Genomic DNA, 14332 nt, shown 5'->3' with positions numbered 1-14332 from the left:
GCCGCTCAAGTGACCGAGCAGAGGAATCGGACCGTGGTTCGAACCGTAAAAACCGGGGCAGAGGACGTCGGAATGACCGGGATGACTACCCCCGAGATGACATAGCAGACGCAAACAGAAGGATGAAGGCGAGGACCGGCATCACCACAGTCTTCAAGATTCCAATTTATCGCATACTTAGTGAAATTCGAGACGAGGAGTATGTCGGGTTTCCTGCTAAGTTGGGCGACGGACAGAAGGGCTATAATCCGCGGTATCGCTGCACATTCCACCGGGAGAGGGGCCACCGAACAGAGGATTGTTTTCCATTACGCCAGCACTTGGAAGAGCTGGTTGCGGCCGGGCATCTAGACCTTTACATTGATGGCGGAGTGAAGCCGAATCAGGCCCCGGTCGATCCCAGGGGACAGGATGACCGAGACGCACCACCACAAGGAGTTGTTAATGTCATCCATGGCATCGTGGAACCGGAATGGGTTTGCGAACTCCGGGGCATGATAAAAAAGGCAGAGCATATGAGGGAAGTTTTGTCGGTGCAGCCTGCCATCAAAAGGGGGAAGACGGAAGAAAAAGACGTGATTAGTTTCACCTCAAGAGATCTAGAGCGCATCCAGACGCCGCACAACGATGCCCTAGTAGTAACTCTGCGCGTCAAGGACTTTGATGTTAAGCGGATCTTAATCGATCAGGGAAGCTCGGTCGAGATCATGTACTACGATGCGTTCAAGCAACTTAAACTCCGGGAGACAGACTTGGCTCCGGCAACTTCGCCACTGGTTAGATTCAACTTGCAACCAGAGTGGCCTCTGGGAAAGATTATTCTACCAGTCAAAGCGGGATCCGTGGTCAAACAAGTTGAGTTTTGGGTGTTACAAGTGCCTTCGACGTATAACCTTATCCTTGGAAGGGGATGGTTACACGCCATGCAAGCTGTAGCATCGACTTATCACCAGGTGATGAGATTCCCCTCGGCTATGGGGGCAATCGATGAGATTTGGGGCGATCAGGTCATGTCCAAGCAATGCTTCGTGGCGGTTAACGGAAGCCGGGCTGCCAAAGGATTCGTCCAAATGATCGAGGGACCGGAGGACCAGCGTGCCTTGGATGATGTGGGCACCAAGGCTGAAGATAAGGCTGTTGAGGAATTGGTTGAGGTGCGGATTGATACAGAGCAGCCGGACAAGTTCTTCTTGCTCGGTTCAAGTCTCACGGCCATAGAGAGGACCGAGATGATTGAGTTTTTGATGGCGAATATCGAAGTCTTTTCATGGTCGCCTTACGACATGCCTGGCCTCGACCCAAGTTTTATCTGCCATCACCTCAATGTTTACCCTGGAGCAAAGCCGGTCATCCAGCAAACAAGGAGATCGGCGCTGCATCACGCCAAGGTAGTTACAGAGGAGGTAAAAAACCTGCTTGAGGCGCGAGCAATTCAGGAAGTGCACTATCCTCGGTAGATTTCCAACACAGTAGTGGTGCCTAAGAAGAATGGAAAGTGGCGGGTTTGTGTCGACTATAAGACAGTCAACCGAGTTTGTCCCAAAGACAACTTCCCTTTGCCGTGCATTGACCAGCTAGTGGATTTGACGGCTGGACACAATAGGCTCAGTTTCTTGGATACATACTGCAGCTATCACCAGATCGCCATGCATGGGCCTGACCGAGAGATCACCTCTTTCACGACTCCAAGGGGACTCTTCTGCTACCGAGTTATGCCCTTTGGTTTGAAGAACGCCGGGGTAACCTTTCAGAGGATGGTGACCAAAATGTTCGCTCATTTGCTTGGCCGGACAATGGAGGCTTACATCGATGATATGGTAGTAAAGAGCCAACACGAAGCAAACCATTTGTCCGACTTAGCCGAGATGTTTGCCATTCTGAAGAAGTACAAGCTGCGCTTGAATGCGTCAAAGTGTGCCTTTGGCGTGGGATCTGGAAAATTTTTGGGTTTCTTAGTCACGAACCGAGGCATCGAAGTAGACCCTACTCAGATCAGAGCCGTGCAAGAATTGAAGCAGCCCAGCTCAGCTAAGGACGTGCAGCATCTGGCCGGGATGGCCGCCGCGCTTAATCGGTTTATAAGTCGGTCATCAGATCGCTGCCGCCCTTTCTTTCAAGCGTTGAAGTCAAAGTTCTCGTGGGACGAAGAGTGTGGCCGAGCTTTGGCTGAGCTTAAGGAGTATCTGTCTTCTCCGCCACTGTTGGTTACGCCAGAGCCGGGTGAGGAACTCTACCTTTACCTTGCCGTCTCCCACCACGCAGTCAGTGCGGTGCTAGTCCGCGCTGAAGGAATCAAGCACCTCCCAATTTTTTATGTTAGTAAGACCTTGCTGCCGGCTAAGACGAGATACTTGCCGCTGGAAAAGCTTGCGTTGGCATTGATGATGGCTTCAAGGAAATTGGCGCACTATTTCCACGCCCATACCATCATCGTACTGACCGAGTTTCCCCTCAAGGCTTTGTTTGAACGCGCGGACTTTTCAGGCCGAATTCTTAAGTGGGCAGTCGAGTTGGGACAGTTTGATGTGAAGTTCCAGCCGCGCACCGCTATCAAAGCCTAGACCTTGGCAGATTTTGTCGCCGAGTTCTCACCTGGCACTCATCCGGTATGCCCGGCCGACATTACCAAGGTGGATGATGAGAAGCACGCAATGCCAACCGAGGTACAACTAGTTGGAGGAGGTAGCGCCGCGGAGTTAACGCGCACCATCGAAGTTCCCTCAGTTTGCACGGTCATACCACCTGGTGCTGCGATGACGGAGTTGTGTATCACCAACCCTTCCACTCTGTCCAGTCCCGCATCACCAAGGGGGGAAGAAATTGAACCACACCGCTCAGAACCTGATGATTCGCCTACGGACTTGAGCATTACGGATCAACTTGCTGAGTCCAGTGCCGAATCATCAAGGGGGGAAGGAATGGATCCACACAGCTCAGAACCTGCGGCCGGCTTCACACCGCAACCTGATGATTCGCCCACGGACTTGAGCATTACAGAACAACTTGCTGAGTCCGGTGTGGAATCACCAAGGGGCCCTGAATTTGAACCGGTCAACACCGAACTTGACACCGCACAGCCGAGAAATTGTGATCCCATTGCCCTTCGCAACTCTCAGGACCCATCCGACTGCTGGAAGCTTTTTGTGGGGGACATGTGGAAGCTTTTTGTTGATGGTGCGTCCAACCGCCATGGTGCCGGCCTAGGTATCGTTCTTATCTCCCCGGAGGGCCTAACTATTGAACATTCTATCACGCTTGGCTTCCCGGCATCTAACAACGAGGCTGAGTACGAGGCACTTCTCGCCGGGCTCAAGAGCGCAATTCAAATGAAGGCTGCCAAGCTCCTGGTGTACAGTGATTCCAAGCTTGTGGTTAACCAAGTTTCTGGGATTTATGAAGCAAAGGACGAAAGGATGGCGAAGTACCAGGCTCTGGTCAGGGCACATATCAAGCAATTTGAGGCAATTAGAGTCCAACAGATTGGCCGGGAAGACAACAGCCGAGCTGATGAACTGGCCGGTCTCGCTTCTATGGTGGATAATACTTTCCCAAACCCTCTTTTGATTGACTTTCTTCTGCGGCCAAGCATTGAACATGCCGGGCAGACAGACGTACTCTGCGCCGCGCTCGGTCCCTCTTGGATGGACCCCTTGATCTTGTTCCTCAGAGACCGAACTCTTCCAACTGACAAGAAAGAAGCACACAAAATCCGAGTGAAGTCAGAGCGGTTTTGGCTCTCTTCATCTGGCGCGTTATATAAGAAGTCCTTCACTGGTCCTTATTTAAAGTGCGTGCACCCGAATAGTGTGGAGGCCTTCTTGTACGAAATTCATGAAGGCATTTGTGGCAGCCACATAGGAGGCAGGTCCTTGGCCTACCGTGCTATTTCGCAGGGATACTGGTGGCCGTGCATGCAGGCCGACGCACAAAAATACGTCCGCAAGTGCGAAAAATGCCAGAAATTCGCCCATCAGATCCATCAGCCTGCTAGGGAACTTCTTCCCCTCACCAGTCCTTGGCCCTTCGCCATGTGAGGGCTAGATATAGTGGGGCCACTGCCAACAGCACCGGGCAATCGGAAATTCTTCATTGCGGCCACAGATTACTTCACGAAATGGGTTGAAGCTGAGCCCTTGGCAACCATCAAAGAAAAAGACGTGAAGAGGTTTGTCTGGCAGAACGTCGTCACGCGGTATGGCGTCCCCAAGATCTTGATCTCTGACAACGGCACCCAGTTTGATGGTCGCCTATTCAGAGGATTTTGCGAAGAACTGAAGATAGAATTCTACAACTCCACCCCGGCTTACCCGCAGTCCAATGGTCAAGCCGAGGCATCAAACAAGACTATACTGGATGGATTGAAGAAACGGCTGGAGAAGGCAAAGGGAAAATGGGCTGAGGAATTACCCAGCGTCCTTTGGGCATACCGGACAACTCCGCGGCGTTCTACTGGGGAAACTCCATATGCTCTGGCTTATGGCATGGAGGCGGTCATACCCTTGGAAGTTGGCATGCCCACCCTAAGAAGCGAGAATTTCGAGCCCGAACTGAATGCCGAGGCTATTGCCTTGGAATTGGACCTTGTGGAAGAGCGTCGGGAGAAGGCCCTCATCCATGTGGCCTCCTACCAACAAGAGCTGTCCAAGAAATACAACAAGACGGTGCACCCCAGACCATTCAAGGTTGGTGATTGGGTTTTGAGGAAGGTTATGGGCAACACCCTGCTGCCAGGAGAAGGCAAGCTAGGGGCAAATTGGGAAAGACCATACAAGATCACCGGTCTGGCGGGCAAGGGGGCTTACCACTTGGAGGATTTAGAGGGAAGAGCAATACCCCGGCCATGGAATGCGGCCAACTTGAAGCTGTATTACTTTTAAGTTTTTGCTTTCTTTTCTTGTGCAAAGGAATTTTTTGGCTTGCACTTCACCATGTAAACCTTTTTGTCAATCTATAGAAGTCATTTTTCTTTAGTACTTGGACTTTCATTTAAAGTTAAAAACCGAGATGACGTGCTCCGGTTGGAAGAGTTGGTGTTTTGTCCAACTTTGGATTCCCAACCGAGATGACGTGCTCCGGTTGGAAGAGTTGGTGTTTTGTCCAACTTTGGATTCCCAACCGAGATGACGTGCTCCGGTTGGAAGAGTTGGTGTTTTGTCCAACTTTGGATTCCCAACCGAGATGATATATGCCGGTTGGAAGAGTTGGTGTTTTGTCCAACTTTGGATTCCCAACCGAGATGATATACTCCGGTTGGAAGAGTTGGTGTTTTGTCCAACTTTGGATTCCCAACCGAGATGATATACTCCGGTTGGAAGAGTTGGAGTTTTGTCCAACTTTGGATTCCCAACCGAGATGACGTGCTCCGGTTGGAAGAGTTGGTGTTTCGTCCAACTTTGTTATAGCCAACCGAGATGGTCATCTCGGTTTATGAATTAGTTTTGTTCTACTTAAGTACGTCAACCGAGTTATGAGTTCCGGTCGACGAGGTGTTCTGTTCAAACAATGACTTATACCGAGATGCTTTGCTGAAAATGGAATTGATTACAACCGCGCAAACACTTGGCAAAATTTGGCTTTTTCATTAATAAGAAGATCAATACAAAAGGTGGGGCCATAGCCCGGTTACATCAAAAGAGTTGGATACAAAACTACAAAAAAGAACAAAGAGAACAGAACTAAACTAGGGGGGAGAGATTGGTGAACTCGTCCTCGCCAACATCAAGGTTGATGGTTGGACTGACATCTTAGGCACCGGGCTCAGCATTGCCGGGCTGCTCTTGCACCTCGGCCTCCTCTGCCTCAGAATCTGTCTCACCGTCTCTATCTTCAAGTCCTTCCTTGGCCTCCGCTTGCAGAGCGCTGAATACGTCGTTTGCGTAAGGCACAAGGTAGACCGGTAGCGAAGCTGGAGGAGGGTTGGCAAATACGTCGGTGTCGGAGCCTTGGCCGAGGTGTTCGCAGGCAGACTTCCAGCCTGCTTTGAAGTAGATGTCTTGTGTTGCAAAGACTTGCTTCTTGTAGCTCTCCTCGGCTTCGTTAAAGCCGGCGGTGTTTGCAGCCCGCAAGCTTTCTTCTTCGATTTCTTCAGGGTATCCACCTCGGTCTAGAGCTCATTTTGTTTTTTCTCGGCTGCATCCAGCTGGCCGAGCAGTCTATTATTGTCGAAGTTGGCCATCTCAAGAGAAGACTTAGCCCGGCCGAGCTCGGCTTGAAGGCTTTCAACCTGGCTGGCTGTGTCGTTGGCTTTCTGCCTAAGTCTGTGGATACGCTCCAAGACCAGGTGTTGTTTTTGAATGGCCTGCAAAAACAAAAGCAACGTTGATTAGATAGGAGACTGGGCAAAAACGGAACCGAGCAAACACTTGTGAAATTTTCAAAGGAACATCGACTTACCCTGCCCATAGACTTCACTGACGATTTGACCAACCGAGTGTCGGGGACGTGGTCGCTGCCGACCACGTCGCTCGATAGTAGCAGGGCTTTGGACAGATCGAAGGCGAGCAGATGCTCTTTGTCAGCCTTGATCGAAGCCGTCGCCGGGATATCTTGACCCCGGTGCTTCAAATATGGGCGCCAGGCCGGCACTGGGGCGGGGGCGTCTGTTGGATGCTCGGTGGTAAGCTCGGTGACTAGCTCGGCGGACGGGTCTGCCCGAGCTCTTTTACCGGCACGTCGTGCAGAGGGTTCTCGGCTGGATTGCTCGGCAGATTGAGTGGCAAGGGCGACCACAGCGCTGCTGGATTGACCGGCGGCTGGCGACCGAGTTACTACGCTCGGCACCTCGGCGGATGTGGCGGTGAGCAGGTTCTTGATTCTGCTGCGCTTGGCCATTTCTTGTTCCTCGGTCAAGCGAATGAGGGGAACGTCAGGAAGGGAAGGATCTGGAGGCGGCGAAGGAGCGCGGAGGAAGTCAGTAACTCTACTCCGGCGCGGAGCAGAATACCTGTAGGTCGGTGTGTAGCCGAGTAACTCATTGCAATCCCGGTGAGGATAACGAAGCACAGTCCGAATTGCTTCGACGTTGGGAAATTGATAGTTGGCTTGCAAGGCTTGGATTACTGCAAAAGAAACAAGAAAACCGGTTAGTTACAAGGTAAAATGTTAAGCTAACCGAGCAAGTTTGAGTGGCTTACATGAAGAACCGAAGCCCTTGTTTATAAACCAGCCCGGGACCTCGGCTGTTTCGTAATTGCCCGACACCCAGAAAAAATCATCGTCGTGAAGATCTTTATGCGGGGTGCCGGTCACAATTTTTTCCTTGCCCGGTCTGATCTTCAAGTAATAAGCCAAATCGTCCCCGGTGTGGCCCATTGTGTATTGCCTTAATATCTCGGCTAGACCCAAGTTGGTGCCTAGCCGATTGTTCAATTCGTGAACGCCGTTGATTATTCTATAGGTATTGGTTGACACTTGTGTGGGTGCCATCCCGGTGCGGCGAAGGAACTCGGTTATAAGAGGGTTGAGCGGAAAACGGAGTCCCCCTTCGACAATTGAGAGCACGGTGAAGGGGCATTGGTCAAGTCTGCCCCAAGGTGTGGTCTCCTCTTCAGCCAGTTCGAGATGAACATCGGCCGGGATGCCGTAATCTTCTCTGAAAGCAGCTAGCGCGGCCGGAGTATCCACTAGGAAGCGAAATTTCCCCATTTGTGGCCGGCTTAGTTTATCCCGGCTGAGGGGTTTGGCACTGGTTATTGGATGCTGCTCGGTCCTGAGAGCCTCAGGAATGACAGTGGTCCCCTTGGACTCTGCAGGAAAAGGATGGCAAGTGCTAAGTGTGAGCGCGGTCGCGCAAAAGGAGCTGGATTTTAGCTCGGTCATTTAGAGTGCCAAACCACCTCGGTTATCTAATTCTATCTAAGGAGCCCGGTCGCCCAAGCAGACCAGATGTTAGCCCGGTTGAGCGACCAAGTCCTTTTGTTATCTTGGTTTTTGCTGGGGTCGAGACAAACTTGTTATTTGCTCGGTTGGACTGGTTTTTTGGATCAAAAGAGGACCAGGAGCCCGGTTCACCCCAGTTTTTCAGTGTTCTTCATGAAGATGAAGAACACCAAGAACAATGGGAGGTTAGGTGCGGATTCTACGACCTATGCCCTAATAGCTACGTTTTTGTGCCCTAATGTGTGTATAATGAAAGAATATAGCTACTCAAGAGGGATTGAAGATCTTACCTGTGAAGGGCTGGGGCTATTCTTCCAAGCACAAAGAATGGCAGTTGAGTATGAGAGAAAAGGGGCTTGAGCTCTGAGTCGTCAGGAAGAAGAGAAACAGTAAGAAGAGTTCGTAATAGGGGAGTATTGAATATGTAGGAACGAGAGGCCGCCCAAATTCAAATTCTGGCACGGACGGCGGGTTGGCTGCCCGATGACCAATGGCAGCCCGCCACGTGTCCCTATTTATGGCAATGTCAGTACTGAAGCGACGGGTTAAAGAGTCGAAGAGCCAACCGAGCTACTTCCGAAGAAGAGGACGTCATCCGTAACGGACAACCGGTCAAGTTTGCGGACAGTGGTTAACCAGTCCGGTTGCCTTCTGGTCTCTTGGAGACCGGAGAAATGTTATCTCGGTCGAAGTGAATAATCCCAGTCATGCTTTCGCGGACGGAATTAAGGGGCAATTGAGAGGGTGATTTATGATCAGGAGTTGGGCCGAGGTAACGGCCGAGCAGATTGAGAGCCCAACGGTGCATGGGGCCGAGATGATTGACAATCCGCCAAGAAATGGGCTGCCAGAACCTGGGCTGGGCAGAACTTGGGCAGAGTGTGAGCCGCCCCGGCCCAAGAAGGAGCTCGGCTAGATAGCGCTTGGTTGGACCGAGCTGCCTGATCAGGGGGTGGCTGAAGCCAGACAAGCTGAGTGACTGGCGCTTGGAAAGGCGTGGTCAACCGAGAAGACTGTTTGACCGGCTGGAAGGCCGACCAAAGGAGGTACCCGGGCTAGGCTCTGCCGGGATGCCGCCTAACCCGGTCCTCCATGTGTTTATCCGGTTAGGCACTTGGGTATGAAGTATGGCATGGCCGTGGTAGAGCTGCCCGGCTGCCGAGCTCCAGCTGTGAAGTCAGGCAGTTGAGATTAGGTGATGATTAGCAAGGTTTACGCTGACAGATGGGATAGCAGAGCCACGTGCCAGGAGATGACTGGGAGTGGATATGGGGCTCAGAAGGTATATAAGCATGTCTGCGCCCCCCATACGCGACACACGAACATCTCTGTAAGGAATTCTTACACTCGAACACTCTCTCCCTTCTCTCTATCCATCCTAAGGTGTGTGCTAACTTGATTGTCGGAGGGTTTTTCCGGCCACACACCGCCGGGTAGCTCACCGTTACTTGCTCGCAGGTGATCGGACATCGACGGAGCTCGGAAGAAAGGAGTACGGGCTTGCCGGAATATTTGCTCCCCGTACATTTTATATATCAATCAATCAAACAAACAAAAAAATTACAAATAATCTCAAAATTATTTTTAAAACTCATAACCAAACAAATTTTTTCTTTTCAAATCATAATTCAAAAATTTAAAACTTGAAACACAACTTTTTACTCAAATCATAATTCTAAAGTTAAGCCAACCACAGATTTTCTCACTATCCCAATACAATTACATAATGTTATGGACAAACTACCTCTTCTTCCGGTTCAAAAAATAATAAAAATAAATAAATAAAATAAAACTGCCTTCTCTTCGAGGCTTGAGCTCAATATCCACGTGATAAATTATAAGGAGTAATGATTGAGACTCTCATCTTATAAGATCCTCACAAGACTCTTCTAAATTTGAATTACTCATAATATAAACTCTACATATATATATATATATATATATATATAAAAGTGAACCCTATACATATATGGAGGACCAAGATTGCTTTAGGAATATGAGAGTCATCCTCAAAAGATCTCAAACATTCTCCAATTGTAAGTGCTTTGACGACAGTTCCATTATAGGCCTATGGATCCAGCCTCGGGACGCGTGGAAGTCGTCACAAGATTCACGTTTTGTCGTCTTGCTTCCGGGAAGAATCACGCTTGTTACCAACAATGCTTGCTAATTATTCAGTAATCCCATGATATATGAATACATGATATTTTATAACATTATGATTGATAAAGAAGATGAGTAGGTAAAATATTGTGTTGTGTGATTAAAAAACATAAGAAACACATTAAATAATAATTAGTTAAAAAATACAGACACGTAATATTTCGAAAATATTAAATAATTTCCCAACACCACACCCAGGGATGGAGGCAGCATAGGCTGAAGGGGTCACGTGCCCCCTCAGTTTTGTAAAAAAAATTTTTTTATTATTTGTCATGTATAAAATGTGTTCTTTTTTTTTTTCTTAACATGTTGTTTGGCTAATGATTTATTATATTATTCACGACAAGTAGTTATTTGATATTTTGAAAACACTATGTGGTATTATCTATGTAGTAGTTTAAATCAATAGTATAACGAAAAATATTATTGATTGGATATAATGAACTCATTATTTTCAAATAGTTGACATACCACTTACTGTGATTTGTGATTTTTTATGCTTTGAGCATCACATAAGTAACGTCATATGGTACTCTAAGATTGTTTAATAATTTTCATTTAAAACACATAATTTATAAGCAATGTCATCTCTTTAATATTTTTTTGTCAAACAAAAATTAAATAGATTTTATAGTAATTTGTGCTATAAATCAAGTGTTTTTATTTTTTAAAATTAGGAATTTTAATCCATAATTTTTTGTGTTAAAATTACAAATTTACATCATCATCTCACACCGAGCTATTCCACACTATTATAGAATTTTGATTTGTTCTTATTAATAATGAATATGTAATTTTTTATGTTTAAATTTATCTCATAAAATGATTATTATCTTAATGTTGGTCACGAATTTTTTTTTAAATAAAAAAAATATAATTAATAAGTGCGCCCTCTAACCTAATTTTCTGGCTCCACCACTGACCACACCACAACAACACTCCACTCTCACATGGGGTGTTTGTTTGGATTTTTTTGAGCTAATTTATAATTTTTAACTTCTAACTTTGGAAAAGTTATTTTGGACTGTTTGGTTAAATTTATTTTAAAAAGTTTTTAATTCTAACAACTTATTTTAACTCAAAAAAACTGATTCTGATAAACGGTTTACCCCTTACTTCTGATTATCACCTTCTGTGATAGACATGTTAATTTAGGGTTATACTCTTAGCTTTTATTTTTTTTTTTTGAAAATAGAAAAAAAAATCAAATGGATTATAGATTATTATTATTTTTTATGAAAAATGTAGACAAGTAATAAATAACAAAAAATAAAAGTTAATTGAAAAAGTTACTTCACAACTTAATTAACAAATATTACATAACAAATTAAATATATAATTCAACAATTACACCAAATAGAGTAATATTTTCTAATTAAAATTATAATCTATAATCTATTAAAATATAATCTATAATTTATAATCTGTTTTAATAATTATATTAAAACCTAACTATAGTGCTCCGCTGTCAAACGGCGAAGTGTCGTCATCTCGCTATTAGGTGTCTGGTGGGTGGTGAAGTGGATCCCACCATTAATGTCACTTGTAGGACACGTTGTGGCTTCTAACGAACTGCGCCACATGCAATATTATTTTTAAACTGCTAGCTCTCTCCGTTACAAAGGTGGCCTGACCTCACCTTCCTCCCTTACGGTACGTTTGTGAGATGGGCTGATTTTTTATTTTTTTTATTATTTTAATTTAGATTAAATTTTTTTATTTGGGATGGATTTCTTAATTTTTTTGATTTTTGTAAAAAAAAAAAAAATTATAATTTAAATATAATATTTTATCTTATTAGCTTATTTTATTTTTTATGACTATTTTAACCTAAGATTATGATGTCAAATGAAGGCTTAATTGTTGTCTATTATTTTGTTAATTATACTTCATCACGCATTTGCGCCTCATATTTTTTTGGTTCACACAATTTTTTATCTACAAATTTCATATATGTAATTAGGCCTCCTGTGATATTTATAGAGGTGAGTATAGTTCAGATTGATTCGAATTAAGAGTAAATTAGGATCAAATCATTACTTATGGTTCTATAAAATTTGAAATCAAACCAAAATCATAAAAATTTTGAAACCAAACCAAACCGAACCAATAAACCACTATTTAGTTCAGTTTGAAACCATGGTTTTTAGAAATGCTGTCATCATTCACAACACAACCATGAAATATTATTCGCAACTTAATAATTATTTATAATTAGTTCTACCACTATACAAAAATAAACTTGTAAGAGTGAAATGTTACAACTTATAAATATATATTTGATATTACTAAGATATTTGAATGCTTACGGTAGATAACAAATTATATGTGTATACACTAAACGGTCCAGTTTGGTTCCAAATTGGATCTGTAACTACAAAATCACAGAATGAACCATGAAGTACGGTTCCCTTATTTTAAGGATTAGGATCGAATTATATATTGAGAAAACCAAACCAAATCGTGTGTACGGTTTGGTTTGGATCGAATCAGTTTGCAATGTTTCAATTTCTTGTTAAGCTCTATTTATCATTTTGATAGGTTTGTTTGAGGATAGGGAGGATATAGAACAAATAACTAGTCACCACTAATCTTATATATGAGTAATTTTAATGGTAAAAGTTAAAATTATTTTGTTAAAATTATTTTTTAATTTATTATGATATAAAAAAAAGAGTTAAAATTATAATCACTCTCTTTAGTTTCCATTTTCAGAATTCACTTTTTAAAATTTTTTATTGTTTCAATTTTTTGTATTTTTTTTTGTTTTCACTAAATTTTTTTTAATATTTTAAGCAATTTTTTTTTAAAAAATTTTTAGACACACCTAACATAAATACACTTAAAACGTATAATGTTTGTGAAAAAAATTCACTAAATACCAAAGATACAAAAAAAAAAAGAGTATATTTTTAATATTTTTGTGTATTTATTAATTTTTTAAAATATTTTTTCACAAATATTTTACTCTTTAGATACATCTAAAAAAAGTAAAAAAAAAAAAATTGCTTAAAATTTTAAAAATATTCACTAAAAACTAAAAAATACGAAAAACAAAAAATTTAATTTTCAAAATAATGAATTCAAAAAATTAAAACCAAACACACTGAATATTTTTTTTGGTTATACTATTTTAATAGTGGGTTGTCATTTTAGTACAACTAGTTTTGCAATATCATTATCTATTAATTTTTGTATATTCAATTAAGGCTTTTGGTTTAGTGATTATATGTAGCATTAGGTTTCGTTTGTCAACTATAGATTTTAGTAAAAAAGTTAAAAAGTCACTATAAATTGTCACATCACTTTCTCTACTTTTTTGCACATTTTTTCATAAAAAATTTTAAAAAATATTAGAATAACCTATTTCCAAACGAGACCATTTTGTGATATGAGATTGTGGATTTAACTCCCATGGAAAGGAGTTTGAATTCTTTGTGGTGTTTATTTTTCTCTAATTATGAGGCTAGCTGGTGATGATTATTGGGCTTGGTGATTGTATGAATATCAAATTCTTGCTTTTTTTTAAAAAAGTTTCTTTTTCTTTAAAGATAAATACATTTTGATTAGTGGTGCAATTTATTTATTTATTTATTTGTAATTATGATTTTTAGTATTGTCAAGTTTTACTAATTTGTTGAATTTTACGTAGTTTATTTATTTATTTTATTTTGAGTTTTTATTTATGAAAATTGTGAACTTTGGCAATGAAAAAAAAAAGTAAAATTTTTATTTGGCTCATTGTTTGATAGAAATTTTGTCTTTTGTGTGTGTGTGTGTGTAAAATAAAGGATTTGACAAGCCTTTTGACTTGATTTCTCAAACCGATTGATTGAAATAGATCGAAATTGTAGTTTTCGATCTGTTTTTCAAAACATACTTATGTGTATTAAAATGTGATCACACAACCAAACTGAATCCTACTTTGAGATTCCAAGAACAAAGTCAAAAAGCACATGCACTATGACGCTCTAAAAATCGAGAACATCAAGGAATACATTAACAAATAATATAGGATTTTTCTACGGCTACAAGTGTGGCATTCCAAGATTTACTTTAAGGGTGAAGTTTGAGAAACGTCACTAATGAGTCTTTTGGTTAATAACCAAGTAAGATCCTAGGAAAGATCAGAGAAGTCAATATAATTTTCCTTCAAAGTCCAATCTCCTTAGATAACAAAATTACCTTTTTGATAGATCTTAACAAGATATTAATACAAGGTCTACATAAGGTGACGGAAAATAAGGACATGTTACAAAAGATATGTATAGATATAGTAAAAGAATACAAT

This window comes from Camellia sinensis, chromosome 12 (assembly GCF_055761805.1).
Source record: "Camellia sinensis isolate YWXY chromosome 12, ASM5576180v1, whole genome shotgun sequence".
NCBI classification, from domain to species: Eukaryota; Viridiplantae; Streptophyta; class Magnoliopsida; order Ericales; family Theaceae; genus Camellia; species Camellia sinensis.
Note: the sequence above shows the minus strand (reverse complement) of the source record.